This window comes from Aulonocara sp. 'chitande type north' Nkhata Bay, linkage group LG1 (genome assembly GCF_057382095.1).
Source record: "Aulonocara sp. 'chitande type north' Nkhata Bay isolate Kocher_YH1m ecotype deep benthic linkage group LG1, A_spYH_male_GT1.1, whole genome shotgun sequence".
NCBI lineage: Eukaryota > Metazoa > Chordata > Actinopteri > Cichliformes > Cichlidae > Aulonocara > Aulonocara sp. 'chitande type north' Nkhata Bay.
In genome coordinates this window covers 3,709,826-3,731,991 of record NC_141344.1, presented here as the reverse complement: position 1 = coordinate 3,731,991, position 22,166 = coordinate 3,709,826, and positions in this window count along the sequence as shown.

The following is a 22,166-nucleotide window of genomic DNA, read 5'->3' as shown; positions in this document are numbered from 1 at the left end:
TGATTTTGAAGATGGTCAAATGTGACATGATATTTTAAGTCTATATACAACACTTCCACTATGTTGACAATACACACCACATTTGTCAGAATCATAGTTTCCATTTTTCCAGGCTTTTTGTCAGTTTTGGACAATAAATTGTGAAGTTGACCTCGATGGATCTAAGCCAGATTTTAATGGACTGTTAACACGACCTCATTTTACACCCCTACACACTTTTATCAGAATCCATTCAGAACTTTTCAGTTTATCGTGTTTGCAGACCAGTGTTTGTCAAGTTACTTGAAAAAAGTAACTTGACTTGAAAAAAGTAAATATTTAAAAAGTAACTAATTACTGATTACTTCTCCCAAAACGTAATATCGTTACTTTACTGATTACATATTTTCAAAAGTAATTAGTTCCTTAGTTACTTTTTAAAAACATGATACACACCCTGAATAGGTAATAAAGCAACAGACCTTTCAGCCCAATTCTGCTTTTTCTACATAATCCATCATATAAAATGTAATCAAATGAAAACGTCTCTTTTTAAAAATTGTTTTATTTTTTAAGCAAAAATTAAATTATATGCAACAGTCTTTGACTTGAAGAAATTTGTTTAACATTTAAACCTATTGTCACAGTTCTGGTCATTTTGACCCAGCTTTTTCTGTTTCTCATGTCTTGGTGTTTTTTCTGTGTTAGGATTTATGTTCTGATTCTTTAGTGGTGCTGTTTTGATTATTATTATTGTAGGTTTAGTTCAATATCAAGTGTGCGTCTTTGTTTTTGTTTCTTGTTTGCTGTTTTACTTTGAAGGTTCGTGTCTGATGTCAGTGTGTTCAGTTTTACTTCCCCCCTATCGCGTTAGCCCTAATTTCACCCAGCTGTGTCTCCTTCCTGTTTCCCATTCCCTGATTACTCCCATGTGTATATAAGCCCTGTGTTTTCCTTTGTTCTCTGTTGTGTTGTGTCCTCTACATGCTGTATGTTGGTCTCCTGGTCCTGTTTAGTTTCGCTATTCCAATTCAGTCTGTGATACCTATGTTCATATTTTTGGTTTTGTTTTGGTGAGTAATTTTGGTAATTTATCTGGAGTTTTTTCCAGCAATAAAATCTGCTATTTGAGTTTAAGTCCCATCTCCAAGAGTCCTGAATTTTGGGTCCACCACTCCTGCCTGCCTGCCTGCCACACAGCCTATCAGCATATAAAATAAAATAATTGTTTGTGCTTACACTAACTCTTTCAAATAGATGCAAGTAAAACACAGCAGAAAATAAATAAAATCAAAGATTAAGTGGCACAGAGTCCTGTTGCTTCTACATCTATTTTCACCTGTTTAGCAGGAGTGGAGCAGGTGGTGATTTGCCCGGTGCCACAGCGGTCATGTCAGTGGGGGGATCTGGGGGTTTCTCTGTGATTTTCACATTCCCATGGCAGTGTGCTCAGTGGGGGGGGGTTTCGCTGTAAAAATAAGTTTTCTTCCCATGCAGACTGTACAGCAGATGTAACCCAGTTCCTAAAATCATTTCAAACAAAAGAGAAGAAAAGGTAAAACATTTTATGTTCATTGTTTCTGTTCTTACTGTCCTAGTTTGATGTAAGTGAAACGAGATCAATATATTTATTTAAACAAAAAAAGGGGACAGAGATTTATATATTTGTTCTGGTTAAACAAGGGTTAAGTTTCTCCAAGGGTTGATGAGTTCTGATGAGAGCCTATTGTCTTACTCCACTCCTCGTGTGTCAGCCAATCGGTGAAGCTCTAGGCAGCTCTTGTCCCGCCTTAGTATCAGCTCCCAAGTTTTCAGTCTCTTTCTTCTACAGCCGAACAGAGCAGGCGGACTAAAACTTTGTTATCGGTATGCTGGCGAAATTAACCCCTAATGAGTTAAAAAATACCATCTAAACTGATATTGTTCACAAAGTATGGTTTTGCACTTGTTGTCGTAGAGGACAGAGCGAAACCGGAAGATTTACTGAGCGGTGGCTTTACGGAAACACTGAGCATCCACTCGATGGCGGTAAGCTAAATGTGGCTAATCAGGCACGTGATGTGCGGAGTGTGGGTACAGTTGTTGGGTGTCTCTGGAACGCACTGTTATGCTAGTTAGATCATTAACTAAGTCATTAACATGTGAAAAGCTGCAAATGTTTAAAGCAGCTGAAAATAAGTTTATGAGAGATAATTGTAAGCAGACTTTATGCTGCTTCCTGCTTAGTTTTGATGCCAATCAGTTATTTTACAATGCTCAGTATTGAATACCTGGAGGTAATTTTTAGTGTATTTCCACTTGTGCTAGTAGGCTTATGGTACAAGCGGGATTAAGCACGTCTATTTTAATACTCCTATTCGTAGCCTGAGTCCTTGTGCTTACATGTTATTGAAATTACTTGCACTTTGTTCAATTTCTGATAAGCATTTGCATATTATTCCATTTCTTAAAAGGGGTAATATACTTATTTATTTGTGATTAGATATATATGTACAGTGAGTTTATTTTGATGGATGTATGAATGTGTGTGTGAATGGGTGGATGACTGGATATGTAAAGCGCTTTGGGGTCCTTAGGGACTAGAAAAGCGCTATATAAATACAGGCCATTTACCATTTACCATTTAATTAATGTTTACAATGAAAGTGAATTATATGGTGACTATAATTCCTGAATGTTTGAAGCCTTGTAGATCATCTTTAATCTTACTGCAGGTTACAAACAAGTATTGAATCTTGATACTGTGAAATTTTGAATACTGTGAACTTTGACCCTTGATATTTTAACGTTGTACAACATGACTGAACTGATGATGACTGAATTGACGATAGCTGATTTGAATTGTAGTTACTGCAGTGTGACACTACTTTAGTTTAATTTGTGAGAGTTATTCTTAAAGTGGACGTGACATATATTTGACCATTGTTTATAGGTCAGGTTTTTATACGGGACGAATGCAAAGACCAGGTCAGCGATTCCAGAACCCAGAGTGTTCCAGTGTTCACTGGATGGCAAGATCCTTGGAGACGATATACATGTACACGCACACTCATTCGCACATTGATGGACTACAATCCTCTACTGTACAAGTAGTACAGTAGGACAGACAATCACACACACACTCCTCATCGGACGAACTCTATTGCAATACACCCGTTTGTCATGGGCCCCACCGGTACCATTTGGACTTAAAAGGACTAATTCTTTTACTTGTGCACGATTTTAGTTTTTGTTTTTTTTTGGGTTTTTTTTGCTACTTTGGGGGAAATTTTTACACTGGAAGTTCTGTTAAAACCTGTTGTAATACTGTGTGGTTACAAAATTATTTTAAAAGGCTTTTAAGCCACACAGCTGTGTTTGTCTGGGTTCTTTGCCATTCATGTACCAGAGCTCTAAGAGTCGTTCTTAATCTTCTGATACTAGCCCAAATTACTCATTACCTTGGTAATTATCTACTGGTACTGTATATAACTCCACATAAGTGCTACACAGACGCTAAGGTTTTTGTCACTTTTTACGGAATCAAACTCAAAGTAAGGTCAGTACTTCCACACTTTAAACGCTGCACGGTCGTACTCTCCCCCACACTCTATATATTATCCATTGTTGATCTACACACGTCGGTTGCTGCCATGAACGTCGCACGCGCTTACGTCATTGTCATGAGAAACACTGGCAAACAAACTCATGGTAACGCAGTAATGCAACGTGCTTAAGGGAAAGTAACAGTAATCTAATTACTTTGTTTGCAAAAGTAATCCCTTGTTACTTGAAAAAGTAATTGGATTACAGTAGCGCATTGCACATAACTGCCTATCACTGTGACAGACTGATGAAAACACACAAACACTACCACAATCACAGCCTCCTTAACGGAGGTAAAGATGTCTGAATTCTATCATCAAACTGAACTTTGGTTTGTAACAATGTCCGGGAAACTATTGCATCCTCATTAACATGCATATTTATGCAGACCTTCGTCCAACAATTCAGAATCGGTCTCTTTCTTCTTTCTAAACCCAGATGTTCTGTATGTGATGCTCCTTCATGGCCCGGAAGGTTATGAAACAGATCGATTGGCTCGACTTCAGCATATTGCTTCAATGTACTGAAAAGGAGCAGACAACATTTTTGTCCTAGCTTCCTGGTACACGAGTTTGTTTTCCTGGGAAAAATGAATGTCGCTTTGTGTCTGTGATGAGCCAGAAACATGTTTTCCACTGTGAGATAGAAAATATCAGCATTCATTTAATAATCTCATGTTTCAACCACATGACAAGCAAATACAGGGCAACGAGACACAACTTGTTCTTTTTTTTTTTTTTTAAAGAAAGATGCTGTTGTCTATGCACCCAGGGTTAAAATTACCTAATCAAAATACAGGTGGTATTTACCACAACACATACACACAGGTCTTGTCCACAACTTTTCTTGCTTCAGCATCAGAAAGTAAAAATGATCCAGCGTGTACTCTGGCCATCCTTGTGGTGAAATACAGAAGCACTGCAAGTCACAAATGTAGCAGTCACAATGGTGTGGTGTCTCTTTAAGACAATGTAAGGTAAGGGTTAGTGTGCCCTCTGTGTGGTGTATTAGAGCAACGTGGTTGTGCAGAAGTGTATGTACTCGGAAGGACTTTATATCTTTCAACTCTTTGACTTTTTGCAACGTTACAGGTTGTAGAAACACTTTGCTTCATGTATGATAAGCAGCAGCCGTTCAACCAGGCCTTGTAAGGCTGACGAAGAGAGTGTGCATTAAAGGACAAGCACTGTGGAATTCCCAGTATCAGTGTGGTCGTGAGTTTTTCTGACTGTCCTGTTAAGTGTTACTACTACTCCTCTCAAACACTGAGTACAACCCATGTTACACAAAGTAATCGGAACAGTTTGACAGGGGTTTGAAAACTTGCTGGAAATTTGAGTATTTAAATCTCCAAATGTCTCTGTAGCCCCACAAAAAACCCAAGAAACAAAACAATTTAGCCAGGCTTTAAAGACCTCTTAAATGTCTGTCACATTTTCACCTGATATGAGTCTTCTGTGAGTCCTACACACAAATTTCATTTGGTTTTTACTTTCTTTTTTAAATTATTTTTTGGTTACATGCAGTCACCAAAGAGAGTCTGACTGGGAATAAACCTGGTTTAAGAAAAGCTTCCTGCACAAGGTTTATTCCCTATCCTCTCAGATAGTACAGTGATCACTTAGCAGCCGGTCCTGTTCGTGCTTCTTAGCTGCTCTAAGAACTGCCCTCAGGTCTTGGTTTTCCACCATAAAACCCACTGGTGTCCAGGGTGATCAGCTGGTGTGGGCCACCTGAGGAGATCTATGACACACTGACCTCAATCTGAAGCTCCTGTGTTCACCACAAGCTGCTAAGTAGGCCAGAGCAGCTCTCACTGCTCAGTGCTCTGTAGGTGGTCTCATGATGTCACATTGTTGTAATAGATGCATTGTGCAGTTTAGCATTTTCTTGATGAAATGTGTAAGACATTCACAGAAAAAGACTTGATTGGGATGAGCGTGCATGTTCCTCTAAAACCTGTCTATACCTTTCAGCATTGATGGTGCCTTTCCAGATGTGCAGGCTGAAAATCCCACAGTGATTAACGCATGCCCATACCATCAGAGACGCAGGATTTTGAAGTGAGTGCTGATTAAAAGCCTCATTAGTACATATCTTACAAATCGACTTCCAAATTCTGATTCATCCAATCACGGAACTAAGTTTACCACTTGTTCAGTCAATTTTAAATGAGGTTTAGAGAAGACAGAAGAACATCATGTTCCCACGTGGTTTCTTGTTTGCATGACAGAGCCTTAACCTGCATTTGTGGATGGCACAGTGAATTTTGTGTAAATGTTCCTGAGCTCGTGCAGTGATCTCCCTGACAGAATCATGGCTTGTTTTTAGGGCACTGTTTATTTTCAGCTGTTTGTGCACAGAGATTCCTCCAGATTCTCTAAATCTGTAGATGATATTATGTCCCGTAGATGATGTGATATTGAAAGTCTTTACAATTTTACATTGAGGAACATTACACAAACACATATTTTATTCGGCTGCTGTGTGCTTGGAACATTTGCAACAGGTGGTGGAAATGAGAGTCATTTCTTGTTTGCAACTAGATATGAGTCTTCTGTGAAACCTGCACACAAATTTGGTTTGCTTGGGAAAAACTAGGTGTTGGTGATGACAGTCTCACTGGGAATAAACCTCAAGAGGTTTTTAGAGAAGCTTTGTGCACAAGGTTTATTCCCTATCCTTTCAGATAGTACAGTGATCACTTAGCAGCCAGTCCTGTTGGTGCTTCTTAGCTGCTCTAAGAAGTGCCCTCAGGTCTTGGTTTTCCACCATAGAACCGGTTGGTTTCCAAGGCGACCAGCTGGTGTGGGCCACCTGAGGAGATCTGCGACACACTGACCTCAATCTGAAGCTCCTTTGTTCACTGTTAGCTGCTAAGTAGGCCAGAGCAGAGGCCGGCCAACTCCCACCGCTTCATCCTAACGCTCTGCAGGTGGTCACATGACCATGTTTCCAAAGCCATAATGTTTTTAATAGCTGCAATATGTACTGTAGGTCCCTCACCTACAGTACAGCCTCTGAACATTGCAGTAGAACTCCTCATTGAGAGTCTAACCTTTGGGGAATCACAGTGAACAACCTGACACATTTTGAAAGAAATGAAAGTTACTTGAGCAATTAAACCCATATCAGAACTCAAAGTGCTATAAAACAAAATCGCAACTGGAAAAAAGTTGGGATGCTGTGAAAAATGTAAATAAGTACCGAATGCAATGATTTGCACATCTCATGAACCCATATTTCAGCCAGAGTAGAACATGAGCAACATATCAAATGGTAAACTGAGAAAATGTACCATTTAAAAACAAAATATATTTGCTCATTTTCATTTTGATTGCAGCAGCATATCCTGTTGGGACAGGGACACGTCTCCACTTTTAGCATCCCATCTTCTTCTAAAAACTGTCAATAAACATCTGGGAAATGAGGAGACTAGCTCCCTGTCATTTGGGCGAGGAAGTTTGTCTCATTTTTGTCTGATAGAGGATTCTGGCTGCTCAACAGTCCTGAGTCCTCTTTTGGTTTCTTGGTGTGCTAAATGTCTGAAAGTTCTGGACAGCAGGCAGGCAAGCTCAGAAGCCATGCAGTTTAGCATTGTCTTGGTGAAATACGGAAAGGCCTTCACTGAAAAATATGTCATTTGGATGGAAGCTTATGTTGCTCTGAAACATATATACCTTTCAGCATATATACCTTTCATAGGCACTGAGGCATCCCCTTACCATCAGAGACGCAGGTTTAAGGACTGAGCACCACATGGTTCCACACCTCTTTAGTCTGGAGGATGTTTTCTGACAGGATCTTTAAATGGTCTGATTTTAGAACAGTTTTTCACTTTGCTTCAGTTCATTTTAAATGAGGTCTTCACAAATGGCTTCTTCTTCACACGATAAAGCTTTAACTGGGATTTGAGAATGGCACGATGGACGGGAAGTGTTCCTGAGCCATGCACTGATGTTTTCTATGCTCTATTGTGAAGAAAAAAATATTGATTTATGACATTTTCAAGTCAGTACATTCTGTCCTTATTTACATTTTGCATAGCTTCCACTGCAAGATGCCATTGGGTTATCTAAAAGGTCAGTAGAAATTGAAACTTCATCTGTTTTTTACTGATCAGTTAGTTTGTGCAGCCTCAAGTAAAAATGACCAAGTTTAAGGATTTCTGCAGCTGTTGCAAGGTTTGTAGGTGTAGGTGACTGTGGGCATCTGTCACAACCACCAAATATGCAAATTATATTCTGTCCAAAGCTGGGGAGACTGGTTCAATAATTTTGATTGATTCTGACTTGAACATACTCAGAGGGGCTGATGTTCAAGACAGTATCAGGAAAAACCTGTTTGATCGATCGATTGAAAACTATTTGTGATAAAAAAAATTTAAAAAAAAACCTGCAGCACTTGTTATGGAAGTTCAGAGGTCTCCACTTGAAGTGAGTCAGAGGTTCTCTGACTGGAGGCAGACATCACTGTTTAACTGTCTGTGGGGGATCAGACTTCCGGTTTAGCGATGAGTGAGTGAGGTAGACACGGCAATAGCTCCGCTTAATTTTGATCTTAAAACTCCAAATAGACCGTAATTATACGCAGTAACCGAAACTTAAACTACTGTCTGATAAAGTGGCTGGGTGTCTACAGGCCAGTTGAAAATGCCCAAAAAAGTTTCGCCAAAGTTGGACACACCGGACAGGGAAGGCCCGAGTGAAGCCTCCGGCCACAGTAAAGACGCCAGCGGAACCGTCACGAGCACAAGCAATACAGTGTTGGGGGCTATTGCGGCACTCCGCTCCGAACTGGCAGGTGTTAAGTCTGAAATTTGTGACAAAATTGAAAATAAGATCTCAGAAGTCACAGCAGAGGGGAGATAGCCAGCTTGGAAGCCGAGAATGACAAAGCCATAACAACGTTAAGGAACGAGATAGAGTCACATGGTCATACGCTGCAAGAGCTAGCCGACATGGCTAGCGGCTCATCCGATGCAATACGGGAGTTGGAGAACAAAGTTGAGATGCTCCGTGGGCAAGTGACATCGCTTTCTGAAAAATGCCTCGACCTCGAGGGACGCTCGAAGCGTCAGAACCTAAGAGTGGTAGGGGTGAAAGAAGGCAAAGAGGACGGGCAGAATGCCAGGGAGTTTGCAGGGAGGCTGTTAAAAGAAGTGCTTGGTCTGGACGAGACACCTGTGATTGACAGACCCCACAGAGCTTTGAGAAAGAAGCCCGGAGATAACGAACCACCCCGACATCTTATTGTAAGAGTTCACTACTGCCACACCTATGAGGACATCATGAAGAAAGTCATGGGCACCCGGGATATAACATTTTGTGGCCAGCGGATTCAGATTTCCCGGGACCTGCCGCCTGAGGTGGCAAAGCGCCGAGCTACGTTCACCGCTGTGAGGAGGATGCTACGCGACAAACCGGGGGTCAAATACGGACTTCTTTACCCAGCCAAACTACAAGTGTCTCACGATGGTGTTGAGAAGGTTTTTACTGATCCGGAAAAAGCACGACAGCATGCAGAACGCCTCATCGGCGACGTGGATAACGGAAGATCACTGGATCCTGTCCCACGTGAGATAAGGGCAGATAATGCCACAATACACCACCCAGAACGCGAATAACCTCTACACAGGTGACATCTAGCACTTTACTACTGACAGGGGGTTTTTTTCTCTGTGTACCTAAGAGTCAATAATCCGGGCAGCTTGCAGTTAAAGGTATATGTTAGTAACGTTATACTTGTTAATGATGTTACATGTTGCGGGTTCACACTTGGTTTTAAGGGCTGGTAGTTAGACACCCTTTAACTTGTTTTTGAATAACTGTATTGTTTTGTTTAATAGTGACAATAATGTACCATCTGATCCTTTTTTTTGTGATATCTGGTCTATGCTTAATGTCTTTATGGAGCTACACAGAGCACTTGTTATGTCGGAGGTTGCGACAGAGGATGGTTGGAAGTACGCATGGTCTTGTTGGGAGGATGGCAGGTTCCCCTCCCTGCTATGACCTAGGTGTGTGTGTGGTTTTGTTTGTTTGTTTGTTTTTCTTTTTTATTATTTCTGCTGTGTTTACTTTGTATTTTCATGGGTGGGGTTGTTGGGTGGGAAGGTGCTATGGTAGAAAATGTTCTAGTCAATATGGGACAATACACATAAATCACTAACAGTATGGCCTCAATAGATGGTGATGGAAATGATGGGGTGAACAGGAGAGGGCTTGAAACCTTTTGCACTTGGAATGTGAATGGCATCAGTGAACCAATAAAACGTGGTAAGGTGTTGGCATACCTAAAGTCATTGAGATCAGATGTTATTTTCTTGCAAGAGACGCATCTTGAAAACGATGGACATTTCAGGATTACAGCTAAGTGGATAGGGCAGGTTTATCACTCAAGGTTTTCCGCAAAGGCAAGGGGTACAGCAATAATTATTCGTAAAAATGTGCCATTCATACATAAATCTACCCTGGCAGATAAGGAGGGGAGATATATCATGGTGGTAGGAGAAATTCAGTCTATATCAATCACATTGCTGAATGTCTATGGCCCGAACAGGGATGACCCAGAGTTCTTTAGAAAAACGTTTAGCTTGATCCTGGATATTTCAACTATAAACTTGATACTTGGGGGAGACTTTAATTTAGTTTTAGATACCTATCTGGACAGGTCGTCAGCTCAGAGAATTGCACCATCGAATGCTTCTAGGTTTCTGAAATCGTTTATTGATAATGTGGGTCTTGTGGATGTTTGGAGAACATTGAATGCAACCGGAAGGGAATATTCCTTTCATAATATGTACTCCCGTATAGACTACTTTCTATTAGATAGTAAACTGTTACATGGAGTCCAAAGTAGTAAATATCATAATATCCGTATATCAGATCATAGCCCAGTGTCTATTTCACTAAATTTACTGGAATCAGGTGGTAATTATAAACACTGGCAATTAGACCCTCAACTTCTTACGAGGAAAACATTCTGCAATTATTTGGAAGAACAGATCAAGTTGTTTTTTGAGATGAATGAATGAAGATGATGTATCACCTCTTTTATTGTGGGAGACGTTTAAAGCATATGTTAGAGGCTGTGTCATTTCTTTTCAGTCGCCTGAAAAAAAACGTAATAACATGGAACGCATTCAGTTGGAGGTTCAAATACAAAAATTGGACTCTGAGAATGCCAGACAACCATCTGTACAGCTACACAGTAAAATATCAGCTCTGAAGTATAAACTCAACAACTTGCTCTCAGATAAAATTTCCAGGGCCTTCATGTATGTTAAGCAGGCCTATTTTGAATTTGGTGATAAGCCACATAAATTACTGGCCAGGCATCTAAGGAAGAGGGAAAGTGATAGGGCCATTCATGCAATCAGGTCAGACTCAGGGTTGTTGACTAATTCTTATAAGGATATTAATACTGCTTTTAGACAGTTTTATGAACAGTTATATACATCTCAGTGTAATGCACCTCCTGAAATTATGCAGGATTTTCTAAGCAAATGTAACTTGCCTACATTGGCACAAAAGGACAGGACATCTCCAGATGCAGACTTAACATGTCCAGAATTGATTAATACCATACGCTCCCTGAAAAACTGGAAGAGCCCAGGACCTGATGGTCTATGAAATGAGTTTTATAAAAAGTTTAGCAGTTTACTAACCCCATATTTGCTGAATATGTTTAATATGGCCTTGGAAGATGGTGCACTCCCACAGACCCTGAATGAAGCAACTGTGACTCTCATTCCAAAGAAAGGAAAGGATCCAGAATTGGTCAGTTCTTACCGACCAATCTCTTTATTGAACACAGATCAGAAAATACTGACCAAGTCTTTAGCCAGGAGACTTAGTTCTCACATAGGTAAACTGGTTCACCCAGATCAAACAGGGTTTATCCCAGCAAGACATGCATCTCATTACCTGAGACGTCTTTTTGACATTATTTATTCCTCTAGGGATCCAGATAAAGACCTAGTGATATTGAGCCTTGATGCAGAAAAGGCCTTTGACTGTGTCGAATGGTCATATCTATATGCAGTATTAAGTAAGTTCGGAGTTGGACCTAAATTTGTTTCCTGGATTCAATTGTTATATAGTAATCCGTGTGCCAGAATACTCACAAACAATACCCTTTCCGAACCAATTAAGCTATTTCGTGGCACAAGACAAGGATGTGCGCTGAGCCCTTTATTGTTTGCCCTCGCATTAGAGCCATTGGCGGAAACAATTCGGAAACATAAAGAAATAATGGCTATAATACAGGATATACCTCCAATAAGATCTCACTGTATGCCGATGATATTCTGCTGTTTGTAACCAGACCATTAGACTCAATCTCTAAGGTGATAGTAACAACAGATTTATTTCAGGTTACAAATTAAATTGGGGATAGAGCGAACTGATGCCAATTAAATGTAGTAATCTTGATTTACTAAATCGTTTTCCCTTTAGAAAAACATCAGAAAAATTTTCATATCTTGGAATTGAAGTTACTAAGTCATACAAGTCATTATATGAAGCCAATTTTGTGAGAATTCTGGATACATTTAACATGAGGTTGAATTTTGGAAATCACTCCCACTTTCCATGATAGGTAGGGTGAATGCGATCAAAATGATTTGTCTCCCCCAACTCCTATATCTGTTTCAAAATATCCCTGTGTATCTAAAAGCTACATTTTTTCAAAACTTGGATTCAGTCCTTATCCCTTTTATCTGGAATTATAAGAGCCACAGGATAAAAAAAAGGCCCACCTTTGTAAAGAGAAAATACATGGTGGCCTAGCTTTACCAGACTTTAAAAATAACTACTTTGCAGCTAATATGCAATACATAGCTTATTGGCTAGATGATACAGTTATAATGGGAAGTTGGTTGGACATGGAGCAAGAGGACTGTATGCCTTATTCTCTTGGTGCAATTGCATTGTCTCCTGTTCGTTTTAAAAAGACGTACTCCAACTGTAATCCAGTTATTCACAATACAATTCAAATCTGGAGACAGATCGTGAAAGAGTATAGACTCAGAGCCTTCTCGCTTTTGACACCTATTACAGCTAATCCTGCATTTAAACCCTCCGTTTTAGATGGGACATTTGATCGCTGGAAGGAAATGGGGTTGCGAAATGTGGGACACCTATATTTTCAGGGCTCTTTTGCTTCATTTCAACAGCTTAAGGAGAAGTACAATTTATTAGCCTGTGATATTTTTAGATACCTTCAAATAAGGTCCCAACTACAACAATTTGAGTCTGCAACTCCAGGTAAGCTTGACCAATGCCTGGTGGATTGTATAACAGAAAAGCATGCAGTTGCTTTTATATATGAGATATTACAGTCACTCCGGCAGAAGGATACAGGTAAAATAAAATCAGCTTGGGAAAAGGAATTAGGGTCAGACATTCATAATGATATCTGGACTAAAGGGCTACGTTATGTTAATTCCTGCTCTATCAACGCCCGACATAGATTCATTCAGTTTAAAATTTTGCACAGATTGCACTACTCGAAGACCAGATTACATCGGATATTTCCTGAAACGTCACCCATCTGTGATAAATGTCAATGTGCAGAAGCTGATCTGCTTCACAGTTTTGTAATGTGTACCAAATTACAAAGTTTTTGGGCTTCAGTTTTTTCTTTTTTTTTCCAAACTTTTTGATGTGCAGTTAGACCCCGACCCCATTTTGATTTTTATTGGACTATCGGGACAATCTAAAAAACTTAAGAGCACACAGATTCCCCTCCTGTCCTATGGCCTGATGTGTGCAAAGAGACTGACTCTCCTCCTATGGAAGGGAAAAGAAGTGCCCTCCTTTAAAGTCTGGATTTCAGTACTGACAGATCATCTGGAGAGGATCCACCACATTATAAATGACAAACTGGAGGACTTCGATCAGATTTGGAGGCCGCTCATTGAGCACCTGGAAACTATGAACAAATGAGAGCTATTATGTGGACTTCATCATTGCTTAAAATAAGCTGATAGCACTCTGGGATAAGGGAAGGGTGTAGGGAGGAGGGGTTTGTTTGTTTGTTTGTTTGTTTGTTTGTTTGTTTGTTTGTTTGTTTGGTTGGTTGGTTGGTTGGTTGGTTGGTTGGTTGGTTGGTTGGTTGGTTGTTTGTTTGGTTGTTTTTTTGACCGCCCTTTTTGGTGCGTTTTGTTTTTTCCTGTTTTTGTTTTTGGGTTGGGGTTTTTTTTTTGTTGTTCACTTTGTTTTTCCCCTTTTCTTGATGACAAAACTGTAAAAAGGAAGCAATGTCAGTCTATGGGACAATTTGTGATTGTTATTTGTGCTTCACAATAAAAATATTTGAAGACGAAAAAAAACTGTCTGTGGGAAGAGACAAATTATATCAGGAAGAAACAAACTGGAGACAAAGAAAGGTGTTTACACTCGTAGTTTATCCAGTTTTGCATGTCTTGAGGCTTTTGGGGGGGGGGGGGGGGTGTAGGAGAACAACATGTTCTTGATCTTTGGTAGGATATCCTTTGAGAAGAAACTGCTTTTGCTAATTTTTCTGATTCTGGTTCAAAGATGAGCACTGTATTGCACAAGTAAGCTTTTTTATTGGGGGAGGCGACCAGCAAAGTGTTAAACAGTTTGTCTGATATACCATGACAAACATATTTCTACACAGCAAAATCTCCAGTGTTAAATTAACACTAGAGAGTGTCTATATGGGTCCACACCTCTGAGTGTTAAATTAACACTTTTGACAGTGTTATATGTTTAAAAGTAACCTAGTCAGTTTTGAAGATTAATAATGGCTAACACTGAGCAGTGCTGGTATTCTAACACTGGAAAATAACTCAAAATGTTAGAAATATTCCAGTGTTAGAAAATCAGCACTGCTCAGTGTTAGTCTTTGTTAATCTTCAAAACTGACTAGGTTACTTTTAAACATATAACACTGTCAAAAGTGTTAATTTAACACTCAACAGTGTTGTATTTAACACTCAGAGGTGTGGACCCATATAGACACTCTCTAGTGTTAATTTAACACTGGAGATTTTGCTGTGTAGATATGAGAGCTACACTATCCTAAGTGAGATGGATCAGAGCAGGTTTTTACCAGAATCTTTCAATTAATCATGTTACACAAGATCCCAACATGATGCAAACTTGTGCCAAAGACTTCAAAGGCACCAGAAGGTTTGGCAACTCAGCCCTATGGGAAACCCCTTGATTGCCTCTGAGTGGTCCAGATGTCGGGTGAACAATGTTTCACAAAAACTTTGGGAGACCTTTTATTTCTTTCTCTTTTCATTTTTATTTTTTTGTGCTTCCAGAATAAAAGTTGAAGCTCTAAGCATAATATTTTGTGCATAATTTATAGAAAAAAGCAGAATCGTGTGACGCTGTATGCATGCACATGAAAATACATGAGGATTTGGGAGGTTAAATCCCAAGTCATGATCTGATTGTGTAAACTGAATTTAATTGGCTTGTGTGTTATGTAAAAACAAAAACAGCTAGGGGAATGCTCACATGCCGATCAAAGGCTGAGAGTGGTTGCTCCGATTGCAGCTCTTTGAGACCTCATCCAGCGAGCCTGTTATCAGTGAAAAGACAGAAAAGTTCCTCTGTGCTCACACGAGGTGGTGCCATCGATAATGGTGACAATAGGAGCTGCTGATCTGGTTGCAGCATCGCAGACTTGTGGGACTGGGACAAAGACGCAGGAAAGTACAGAAAAGCAGCTGGGAACAGAAAAAATGGAAAAACGGACCGAGCGTTAGTGAAGAAGAAAACTGCCAGAAACAAAGAGCATTATTAAATTCAAGCAACATAAAAATAGGGGCTCACATCATCATATTTAAGCACTTTAAATGTGACAAAAGCATGGAGAAAATGTACTTGAACACAGCCACTGTGACTTCAGAATATTTTTACCTTTATGCTGATTGCAAGCTTGATTTTCTGGAGCCACAGTTTACCATATTTGGACACGAGGGTGGTGTGGGAAGCTATCACTTAACAGATACATGCTAATGAGACATCCAGTTTCATCAGATGCTTGCTGTGTCTCCCCATTATGCTCAACGTGGCTGTAGCAGAGGCACAGTCAAGAGACACTGGTTTGTGATCCTTTGTGTTCTGTTTTTGTTTTTTTTCTACTCACGTTGTAGGTTTCAGTGCCTAAAACTATATAATTAGGGTTAGAAAAAGATAAGAGCTTAGGTAATGATGCTCACTGGAAAGCAACAACCTGGGAGTTGCTCTCTCGGAACTGAGAGTACCTGAGAGCACGGCCCCAACTTTAATCTTTAACTAAATCCAAACCGATGATCATGAAGGGGGAAATCAACAAAGATCAACATTGTGTGGTGTTTTACTCTTTCTTTGAAGCCAGCCTCAGTTTCACACTTGTTTTAATGCCCAACTTCCTACACACCTTTATGTCTGTTAGAACATTAAAGCATTTCTCAAAGTCTCCCAGCGTCTCATTTAGGAGTCCACAAACAGGGATTTATGTGGTTCATACACTGAGTCATAACTGTGGTTAAGAAAGATGGTAGTTTGAGTAACACCAGAGCTTCCTCGTTTGCTCACTTTTCCCTGTAAAATCACAGCAACAAACCACACAGTGACCTGATTGTAAGATGACCCTCGTTTCTAACATCTGTTTTAGAGCAAAATGAAGGAAATAGTTTGACTCCTGCATATAATCATTAATAATCTCTGGATCACGTCCTCTCCTTCCAAGCTCATTGCCTGTGACAGCTGTAATTCTTCTGCTTCGTTTTTGCAGCTGTTCTTTACAGAAAATCCTTATCTGTCATAAAATGAAAGAAAATACAGAGAAGCTAACACCGATACATTACAAACTGAGTAATTTAAATACTTTTAATTTGAAAGCAGAAAACTCCCACCAATGCCTGTGAATTATATACTTATGTACTTGTATTTTTTCATACAAGCCATAAAGGAGCCATTTCCAGCTTTTGGCTTGACAAGGATTCAGCAATGCTTTGACAAAGTGTTGAAAATACTGTCTTGATTTAGAAAAAAAAAAAAAAAAAAAAAAAAAAAAGAAAATACTGTCTTGAAACAGACTGAAAATAGTGAGGTTAGGTAAGAGTTAGTTAAATTCTGCATTTGCAGGTTGGAGCACAGTTGGAAGGTTGTTGGAGGATAAGTCACCTGACCTTTAATACCAGTGCCCCAAGTTCAAGTCACATTGCAGTTTTTTCATAAATCCTTCTCTTGTTTTTTTAAATATGTTACTAATTACAAATGTCCCACTTGGTTATGTTTAGCCATTAAAAACTGCTTGGTTCAAGTGAGGCATGAAAAGCTCTTGAAGAGGTTTACAAAAGTATTCTGTCTTGGATTGTGTGTCTTTTTTAAAATATCTGTTTGGGCAACTTCTGTAATGGTTAAGAGTAATTCTTGGTCTTTAGATTCTTTGGGATGTGTTGTTATTTAAGATGCTGGTATCAGTAAAACAGTGTGTAGTGAAGAAATAAATATCATCTTCAATTTGAGCCAGTGAGTAAAATGCTTTATGATGTCCAGCAGCTCTCTTTGGTCTCAGTGTCCCATTTCAGCATTAGATCGTTCCTCTAATCTCCCAAGCATTTGTTTTATCACCCTGTTTAATCAAGATCTAATCTTCTGGAAGAGTCTGGAGCTCTGAAACTCTCCGATCGACGTACACCATAACAGCCAGCCGCGCCTAGGCCTGTATTTAGGCAGTTGTCCAAAATTAAATTGGATTCTAGGAACTGCTGACCGGCTGAAGACCTGAAGTTTTTTGTTTTTGGCAGCCTGGTCTTGGCCAGAAAATGGCAGGCTGTACTGGGTTTCTTTTATTCACAGAGAGTTCGAGGCATGTTTGGCACAACAAGCTACAATCAGACCCAGCTCGACCAGGCGGAGGAAAGCCGTTTTTTCTGGAAGTCTACTGTGGAACAAGTGCACTGTGGGACAGACAGAACTTTATTGCATAAGAGAAGATTTTTATCTAATTACACTCCAAGAACAATTTTTGTAGCCCCATGCTGCTCAGGCGAACTTTAGGTTAACCTTCAACTGGGAATCTCAAAGGAAACAAAGAACCAAAACTGGATGGGAACCCTATGAATATGAAGCTACTGATCAGGAGATTATTTCCATTTGATGAATGTTTAAATGTCTGGACCCAGACCCAGCCTCACTCTGTGGGGCTGTGTATTCACATCATGCGGTACCTAAAGAGCTTCATGGCTTTGACATCATCGTCACCAAAGTGATGAAGGCAGGTGCCGGTCATTTCAACACACTTATCAAGTGCTAACAACACAAAACAGAAACACACAAGTGGTAGTTACAGGCCAACTAGTGGATGTAGTGCAGCTTTCAATAGTTAAACACTGAGATATATCTGTTTGATAGAGCACAAAGCTAAAAACACTCCAAATTACTTAAAAGTTCACATGAATTTGTCTCTCGTGCAGCAGCAACAAGCCCCATGGATGATCTTCCTACAATGATACAACAATAAGACACAGCAGGTACGTCTCAGGTGAAATTATGAATTGTACCATTATCCCTGAAACTAAAGCTGCAGAGGGGGATCTTAGCAGAACAGGGAGCAGCTCACTGACAGAATTATGGAATAAAACCACCCAATTCATCAGATTTTTTTCAAATGAATATGACTCCATGATTTGCTTTTTTGTTGTTGTTTTAAATTATTTGTTTGGGAGTGTGAACATATTGTACCAGCTGCTTCACTTTAGCTGTCTCTAGACTTCAGTCTCTCAGCTAGGTGTGCCTGACCAGCACTGAAGTTGGTCTAATGGGGGCGTGTGGTATTTCAAAGCAATGAAACGGTGCACAACAGCGCAGCTTTGACTCCTGCATAATCTACAAAGGAATCTGTGTGTGTTTAAAATAAAAACAAACCAAAGTGTCCTCAAACAAATAAAACTCAACTAAAATTAACTCAAAGATAATCAAACTTGTCATGCTTGACTGCCTCCAACTGTGTCAAAGGCAACAAGCAATAGGTGGCTGAAGGTGAGGCTTGCAACAAACTTGCACAAAGGCAAATAGAGAGATAGCCGAATATGTTTTGGGTTTTTAAAAATGTTAGCAGTTAGCTCGCAAGCTTTCTGACTTAACTTGATTGATTTTTGCAGGAAATTCGAGAGTTAAAAACAGAAATAAGGAGCTTTTTTAATATTGTAAAATATATGGATGAAAATAAGAAAGCAGAATAAAATAACAGGATAAAAACAAAGTTTAATTGTGGTCAGACGTTTACATTCATTCATCATGACCATGAATGTCAATATTTTTAAAGATTTTAATGTGTTCTTTGAACTGTTGTATTTCCATAAATATGTACAATAAATTTGTACATTTACTTAATCTTTTAGTTAATGGTGCTAAATATTCCACATTGTCTATTAACTTGACAAGTCCAGTGTTTATTAACTTCTCGTTAATAAGCAACTGAAAATACCAAGATTACCAGTTCCAACAATTACACATAAGTACAAATTATTTTGATGTGTCACTAGTTCGCCAAGGTCAAACTGTCACCATTAGATGTAAGACAATTTGTTAGCATGTTCGAGAACAACTCAGGAACCACCAAGGCTCAAGTCTGCTATGAACGTGAACCCGCTAGTTTTATATCTCCATGGACTGAGAGGGTGCCAGCCAAGGAAGAAACCCCCTGTTTAAAAGTCAACACTTTCAAGCATGACTGAAATTTGCAGCTGTCCACATGGACAAGTCAAATGCTTTCTTGAGACAAGTTTGATTGTCATGTGAGACAAAGACTGAGCTGTCTGGCCACAATGATAAGAGGTTTGTTTGGAGGAGTAAAGATACCGTATCAGTTGTCAAGCATGATGGTGGTAGAGTCATGCTCTGGGGTTGTTTTGCTGCCAGAGGTGCTGGTACATTGTACAAAGTGGATGGAATAATGAGATCACCTCCTAATTCTTCCATTTCACTTCAGATCAACAGCTAGGTGGTTGAAATTTGGACACAGTTGGGAGTTTCAGCAATAAATCCAAAAACGTTCCCAAAGCTCTGTCCTCAGTTTGTCTTCCCGTTCTTAAGGATGTTTTCTTGACAGCCACGTTTCCACTGAGACCCTTTATGATGGCACTTCAGTGGATGGATCGACTGAAGGGCTAGATATACAGTTGCAGTCAGAAGTTCACATACACTCATCATCAACGTGAATGTTATGACAGTTTGGGGGTTTACGTGGTTTATTTGAACTGGTTTTTGGTTTTTCTTGGTGGAGTGATTGTACAGATGTACAATATGATTTTACATCATACTGCAAAATGACTTTAAAAAACAAACTTCACAGAAAAAGTATGAAAATATCAACTTTAAGGTGTATAAACACTCTCACCGTGGACACTGGTATATATTATACAGTTGTGGGAAAAATAAAGTACACCCTCGTTTTTATTGTAAGGTTTTATATACCAGGATGTAACTAAGGACCTGGCCACCTCAAAGTCACTGAGTCCACCTTGAACTTCAGCTGTCAGACAGCTAAAGCTGGGACCAAACTGGGTCATGCCATAGGGCAATGACCCCAGGCACAGCATAAAATCTCCAACGGAATGGCAGAAAAAGAAGAGAATCAATGTGCTGCAATTACTAGGGGTGCAACGATACACAAAATTCACGGTTCGGTTCAGTTCGATACTTTGGTGTCACGGTTCGATATTTTTTCGATACAAAAAAAAGTTCATGCTTTTTTAATTTGTCATTTATTAAAATTATAAATATATATTTTAACTCAAAAGTACAGTTTTAAAATTTAATGTTGCTGAAACAACAAAGGGATAAAAACATAAATCTATCTGATCGAGAAATCGCTCATCTTTGGAAAAGAGAGTTTACTACAGAGAAATGTCTCTTTCCAAAATAAAAGCTATACTATATGCTTCTTCTGGGCTATATTCTCAGCAGCATATTAAACATATCAGGTCCCCATAAGGAGAATCATGTGCTAACGGCTGTCTAAATGACTCGGGTAAAGTTTGTAGCATGCGTGCTTGTTGTTTTTTTCTGCTTCCACTTGTCTTTGCACGAGGATGATGTCGGAGTAAATGTGCAGTCATATTCGTTGTGTTCCCACTAGTGCTGTCAGCGTTAATCTCATTAAAATGACTTTAATGCCATAACGTGGCAAATCTCCATTAATGAGCTACCGCGGATCGTCCCGTGCGTGGGGCTGGACGGCGTCAACACGTTAACAAGCTAACTGCGCTAATGCACTAGTTCCCACCCATGTAATTGAGCATTGTGTGGCACATCCGACATACTGTTTTACTTTTGTCCATGACGCGCTTACCTTCAGGGTCATACGTCACATGAAGACCAAAATAGGTCCAAACGCCAGATCTGAATGAGGGTGGGAGAGGTTCAATTTGCCATGTTGCAACGAGCTTAGCTTCTGTCTCGCTAGCTTGCGCTGCGCTCATTAGATCTGTGCTCGACAGTGCAGCCTAGGCGGAGTAGTCGAACGCAGATCCACTGAGCTCTCAACACAGACAGCATCGTCAGAAGAAAAGTTGATAAAATAAATTAAAAATGTTGTATTGTTCGATACATATGCGCACCGAACCGAAAGCACTGTATCGAACGGTTCAATATCGATACAAGTATTGTTGCACCCCTAGCAATTACCCAGTCAAAGTCCAGACTGCAACTTGATTGAAATGCTTTGCCAGGACCTTCAGAGAGTTGTGCATAAACAAAAGCCTGCAAACCTCAATGAACCCAAGCCTGCTGTAAAGAAGAGTGGACTAAAATTCCTCCACAACAAGAGGAGACAGATAAAGTCACAGAGAAAAGCATTACTTGAGAGTTATTGCTACTGAAGTCGGTTACAGTGCAAAAATTTTGATCATGGGTTATCATTAGTTTCACAAACTCTAATAAGGACTAGATTATTTTCTAGTAATTGACAGAGGGTGAACTCTCTTTTCACTATGATGTTTGCCTCTTTCGGTTCTGTTTTGGACAGCTGGAAGCTCAGTGGTGCAGCGCTGAGAATTTAACATTACAGTTACTCAACTCCTCATTGCAGCGACAGGCTTTCATTATATTTGGGGTTTAAAACCTCGTGTGTGTTGAGTTTTACAGCACACCATATATGATTTAACATGACATGATCTATGGGTAGAGTTTGAGCTCAACATGAAGCATTTGAGAGGACGACTTAAAAAGATTTTGACTCAGTGTGAATTCAACCAACAAGCCTTGGTAATATTAGTGCCTTGCTTTGTGCACAGTAACCTTCCCCTGACCCAAAAGCCCTTTGAATCAGTGTTGATGTCTCAAGAAAGAGGTTGGTTCAGAATGTCCAGATTATACGAATACTTTTCAGGGAAAGATTATGATTTGCAGGATTCGTGGCTTGGAGGCGTTGTGTTTTTGTAGGAACAGCACAGTCAGTGGGGGTTTGGAGCCACTGCTGAAGAACAACATGCAGCGGAACTAAAGCTGAATGAATCTGATTCATTTGGGAACAATAAACAATTGAGAGTGCTCTGATGATGGAGAGGTTATCAGGACTCAGCTGAGCGAGAAGAGAACAGCACGTGAAGACAAAGTGTTCTGACA